The sequence below is a fragment of the Ursus americanus genome, chromosome X (assembly GCF_024610735.1).
Source record: "Ursus americanus isolate L20-20 chromosome X, mUrsAme1.1.p, whole genome shotgun sequence".
NCBI classification, from domain to species: domain Eukaryota; kingdom Metazoa; phylum Chordata; class Mammalia; order Carnivora; family Ursidae; genus Ursus; species Ursus americanus.
Window position 1 is genome coordinate 25,457,689 of NC_142164.1, and position 6,165 is coordinate 25,463,853.

Below are 6,165 nucleotides of genomic sequence, written 5' to 3' on the forward strand. Positions count from 1 at the left end.
CCATCCTCTCCTCCCCTTGCCATTTGCTTAGGTGTTTCCAAAACACCTTGTCATTTCATATCTTCTTGCCTTGCACTTACTATTCCTTTTGCCCAGATGCCCTTCTCTTCCTTGTTTACCCGGTGAATTCCTACTCAATCCTTTAAAACCCAGCCACACTGTAAATTGTCTGTCACTCCTCCCACCCCACAATGCTTTTCACTGAAGAGTCAGAAACTATCTTATTCATATTTGTATTTCCAACGCCTAAAACAACAAGTATGCAGATATTCTGCTATGTTTGTTGAATGAAAAGCTTAATTCAAATCGTGCTAATGTTTCAACTGTGGAAAGTGTTCTTATACTATATTGGGGTGGTTGACATTCAGTAGTTCTTCAAAAAAAGTTTACTCTAACCAATATATCATCCCTTCCCTCCCTATCCCACTGGCCTAGAGCACTTTACTGAACTGGGCAGGGGTGAGGATGGGGACAAAAGAGGGGAAAGTAGGGAGAGGAAAATGAGTAGTATCCTTAAAACAGCAGTCAGGGGCACCTGGGTGGCTCACTCCGTTAATCGTCCGACTCTTGATCTCGGCTCGGGTCATGATCTCAGGGTTGTGAAATCCAGCCCCACATCCAGCCCACATCGAGCCCTGCATTGAGCTCTGCCCACGTCAGGCTTCTTGGTCATCAGGGAGTCGGCTTGACATTCTTTCCCTCTGCCCCTCCTCAGCTCACGCGTGTGCTCTCTCTAAAATAAATAAATAAATCTTTAAAAAAAAAAACCAGCAGAACCATATTAAACACAGCGGAGGGTAATAGGATTCTATTTCCATATGCATTTGCCTGAATTCATTGCTTGCGTAAAACAAGGCATACCGTAAAAGCAGCAGGATATCGATACCATAATAGAATATTCAAATTATAATAATGGAATTAGTCAGATATGGTGCTGCTTTGATTGGACAAATATTAAAAAGTAATTGAACTGTTTTCTTACACTGATAGGCACTCTATGGTGTAGTTTTTAAACCAGAGTTTCTCTTATAAAATAATTCTCATTTGGGTCCAAAGAAACCTTTATTTGCATGAACTACATTTCTAAAAACTAAAAATTTTAGAACCAAATGTGAACTTTAAAGTGTTCTCAAAATTTTACTAAAAACATGGCTGACATAGAAAAGTACTTACGCATTCAGATCCCTTTTCTCCAGGGACTAGTCATTTTAATCTGTTTTATACACACAGTCCTTAGAGTCAATTGTATTATAAATGACACAGGTTGGCTTGAATTCTGTCAAATTGTTCTCCAAGTTCTTGGCGCAATTTCTTAATCTCAGTTTTTCACTTAAAAATTTTCCTCTTGATTTACCAGCATGCTTTCCACCATTTGCAACCACTATCTAATTTTATGGAAACAAAAAGGGTAAGGTGGCTACCAGATGATGAGGACGCAGTTGATTCGTGTTAAAACCAGCCACAAAAACTCCATAATTCCTTTTGTTCCCCTTATACATATTTCTTAGAAGTAGAATATATAGATTTTCCTTAAAACCTAGTATATTTACTTTGCATGATCTTTTCTGATGGCATTTTCCCGGAATAATGGAGAAAAAAGGAAGGCTTATCTGGATAAATTGCTTTGAACAAAGTCAACTCGGGAAATCCAGCCACTGAGTTATTTTCACCCTCTGACGATTTGTTGGGAGCAGCTCAGGAGGGATGAGCCGTAGCTTTGTGTATTTCACCTTGGCAGAGCAGTTCGGCCCACACCACTGGTCTTAGCAGCAGGCATCATTCGGCAGATGGCTAGGATGTCATGGAAGAGAGGGAGGCAATGTGATGTGACAGAGGTAAACCTATGACAGGGTGCTCATCGTCTGTTTTTATATTCTATCTCGGTCTTTTAAAATGTGCTATGTTTATACTGTCACAGAATAAATAGAACCATGATTTCTATTTTACCAGCCTTCCTCCACCCAACAGCTTTTCTATGGGTAATCTGATTTCATTAAACTGAAAGACATTCGTGCTAATCCCTGATGTCATCACCATATCTTACAACAAATACTACCGAACGCCATCAACCCATCAACGTGTCAGGCTTGATTAATAATATTCAAAGGACCTATAAGCAAGAACTCTAATAGGAGATTTCCCGGCATCAGGTCAGCCAGAGAGCTATTTTGGGTGGAACGAAGAGGCTACACAGATGACTGCTCTTCTGGTGGAGATAGTCTTGAGGCTCCTGTTTTCTTCAGTCTATTCCCTAATCCTGATCCTCAGTCAACTAAAGATTTATTTACAGGATTCTACAAGAATAAGGAAATAAACCTTCATAGGAGCTTAAAGCGAAAACAGAACATCTAATCTTTGCCATTAAGATTTTTATGATAGCTTTACAGGAACTGAAGTTTCTTTTTTCTTTTTTTTTCTAAAGATTTTATTTATTTGTCAGAGCGAGAGAGAGAGAGAGAGAGAGCGCACAAGCAGGGGGAGGCTCCAGCAGGCAGAGGGAGAAGCAGGCTCCCCGCTGAGCAAGGAGCCTGATGTGGGACTCGATCGCAGGACCCTGGGATCATCACCTGAGCTGAAGGCAGAAGCTTCACCGACTGAGCCACCCAGGTGCCCCAGTAACTGAAGTTTCTACGGCCACCTTCAGGACTCTTGGCAGCAACCTGGCCTAAATGAGGGAATTTCCAGTGGCCTCTCACCATCTCATTCTACAGCCCATCCTTCACTTGCGCAGTCCCCACAGGAGCAATCACCCATACTCTGTACTCAAGAGCTTTTCTTATTCCTCGTCTAAGTTTACTGCTCTGGAAACCTGCCCTGCTAAGTGACTAATGCTCGCTCCCACAGTGATCTGAAGCACAGCTGCACTCACACAGTGTGCAGTAGAAGACACCTGCTTTTACAAAGGAATCTGTGGGGCGGTGTCCACAGAATGACCAGCAGAGAGGACATCGTGCATTTTGGCCCACCGATGGGCGGGGCAGGCTCTGGAGGCTTCAGTAGATCGCTGGTGCCCAAATCTCTTTGAGCACTTTCTTTGTTGAGACAGTCATTGGACTTTTAACCATAGGCCCTTCCTTAGTCCCTCCGGTCTTCATACTATAGAACGTAAAATGAACAGCAGTATGCATTTGCACCATGAGTAAACTGGGCCTTAAAAAGAAAGATAAACAGTAAATTTTCATTACAGACATAAACTCAGGTAGAACTCAACATCCGTACTACTTGATATTTAATACTATACTTTCTTGTACTGTGGCCTTATTTTCCCATAGACACCTCTCCCTAACTCAAATGAGGACACGAGGCCCTGTCTGGTAATTTGTGCCCATTGTACTTAGCCAAACCCATGCCCACAGTAAATTTTCAATATTCTTTGAGGAATTGAAGCAACACCTGATGCTTGACCCCAAGAGAATGTTCAGTGTCACATGGTTTGTGTATTTGTGTGTGTTTCATACAACGGTCAGAGGTCCTTTTTCTTCTCTCTCTTACGGTTACCACCATTTCTTATAGTAACTAACCTTTGAGGTGTCTGTCTACACAGCTCACAGTACTTCTTGCTTCTCTCAGCACCACTTTTCTACCAATGTGGATAGGAAGTCATGTCTACACTGTGTGACGCTGCCCCCATGATGGCAGTTGATTAGATGAGGGGTAGTGCCTGCCAAAAAGTTAACCAATCAGATTCTTTCTCCTGGGAATTTTCATGGCGCCTAAGTCAGCCAGTCAGTCTCTGTGTCGGCAGAGAAGCCAAGGATGTCCTTCTGCAAAGAGAGAAAAGCAAAGACGAGACACCCAAAGAGAGTATGCGTTCTGGGCTCCTGTGCTGACTTTCTGGTCCCTGGTTCTGATTTCTTCTTGAGGTCCAGCTACATCCTCGCCTGCAGATACCATGAGACCTCCACCATTTCCTTTTCGTAAGTGATCATTTGTGTATTTTTGCTGAAGCTGGCTTGAGATACAGTTTACTACTTTATTTTTTTATGTTGTCATGTTTTAAGCAGAATCGGATATTAAGTGGCATAAAACACTCCATCTATCACTTTGCTGTTCCCAATATCATGAATTCAAAGCTCAAATATGACACAAACAGCTTTAAGAATTATTTTGACTGGTCTCCCCAGTCCCAAGGGAGATTAAAAAGTAATCATGTAAGAAAGCTAAGGTCGAGGTGTCTTAATATCACAGCTAACAACTAACCATTTGTTTACTGGTGGCTTCTGTTCCATCCTACAAGCTGCTGAGCTTAACTCAATGTCAAGTAAGTGGTTAGTTATTAGTTCCCCGGGTGACTGTCCCTCAAAGTAAACCGTGCTCTGGGGACACACTAGGCACTTTCAGTGGAGGCGGTTACCTTTTCCAGTTTGGGCACACGTTTGGCTCTCAAAAGCAAGACAAAGAATTTACAAACAGAATGTACTGTGATTCTGCGCCCTTGGGATTAAGCCCTGAGATTTCAGAGCCTTCTCAAGAACATCTGTCCCAGATGTTCTGGAGGGAGATTTGTGGGTTGACGAGCAGCCGTTTAATTTCTGCATGCGCTGCATGGGCACCGGCACGCTGCCCACTCTGATTTGTATGCTGGCGTCCTGAGTGCGAGCCCGTCTGTCCAGTGGTGCTTTCAATACTTAGCGACAAGCGGCCTGGCGCAGGCACCCGCGATCATCAGAACGATGCTGATGCAAATACCCTGTAAGCCTGCCGGGGGTACATGCTGCGGGGCATCAGCTCTGTGCAAGGAGCATGCGCAGCCCGCACGCGCGCCGCGACGCCTGCTCAGGGCCCTACTCTGCCTCGTCCACGTCTTCTGCAGGAGCTGCTTCTAAAGCCGCAAGGGCTTCGGCCGCGGCCGCAGCCGCAGCCTCGTCCTCCGCCTCCCCACCCGGCTCTCCCGCGGGGCCAGGTGCCTCCTCCCAGCCGGTTCTCGAATCGACCATGGACACGGCCTGGGCAGCATCCTCTTCTTTAAAGTAGGCACTTAGGACTTCTGTTGCCGCGGCCTCGTAGAACAAACCCCAGCTTCTCTTCAAGGGGAAGGACATAGTCGAACCATGCTTCCTCACCCTAGGGTGAATTCCCACCAGGGGCTCCTCCTCAGTCTGGCTCTTGGAAAGACCAGCCTTTTCTTCCTGATCAACTTTGTCTACAGCTGAGCCCCGAAGGGGAGGGTAATCGGGAGCTGGTACTGGAGGTCATGGTCTTGTACTTGTAAGGCAGGACCTTCTGGCCTGGAAGCAGCTGAGGAATCCCCATTTCGGATGATCTGGGTCTCTTGTGAGGCCGGCAGCACACTGTCCTGTTTTCTGGGGTCCCCTCCTTCCTGGAAGAGTTGAGTGGATGGGGGCTGCTGTTTGCGGTACTGACGCAGGAGCCCCTGTCACCCCGGTGGGGCCCATGATCCCCAGAGGGCTCAGGGGCAGCCGCGGGGCCAATGCCACTGATGGCACTGCCGGCCCTGTCTGCACAGTGTCCCCCCACTGTGTCCCCCTGAGGGGGCGGTCCTGGAGGAGGCCAGTGGGGCTCCTGCCCCCCGCAGGCTCTGCCTCTGCTGGTCGTCCTCTCCAGGCCCTCGCTCTGCAGCTCGTTTTTATGCACCAGGACTTGGCCACTCTCTTTGCCTTTCAGTCTACCTGCGTCACCTGCATCCACCTTGCAGCTGTTCACGTGCTTGACCTAGCGGGGGGAGGGCACCTGAACTGGACCAAAGAGATACCTTTGTATCCTTTTACAGCACCTGCACCCCATCCGGATTATTTTTTGTTACCATCTGTTGTGGAGATTGTGCATTTGGTTTCTCTCGAAGTTTAACTTCTCTTCCCGGGGCCGGGCAGGGGCGGCGGCAGTGGGACAGTGGCGCCCTTGGCTTCGCCGGCCTCCGGCAGCTGTGCCAAGAAACACCAGTGGCTCCTACGGTTGACTACTTTAAACCAGAATCTTACCTAATCCACTTTCCATTATCCAAAGTCTACCAGAGAGGAGTGACGCTGCCAGACTGGTTGGCTGACGCAACTTCAGTACTGGGCATTGTGGAGCAAGCTAGGTCATGGGATGGCCTGGGACTCCTCATACATGTATCACCACTCAGAAATCCCAAAAGTTGTGATCTAAGGCACAGCCATCATGGACAGACTCAGGGAACATGAAGAATGCCTAGTATCATTACCA

General features: G+C 46.8%; 1 pseudogene; it reads right to left on the reverse strand.

Annotated features, from left to right (window-relative positions):
* Positions 1-4,784: 4,784 nt before the first annotated feature.
* On the reverse strand, positions 4,785-5,807 carry LOC148106846 (PDCD10 and GCKIII kinases-associated protein 1 pseudogene; annotated as a pseudogene).
* Between the last annotated feature and the right edge of the window lie 358 nt (positions 5,808-6,165).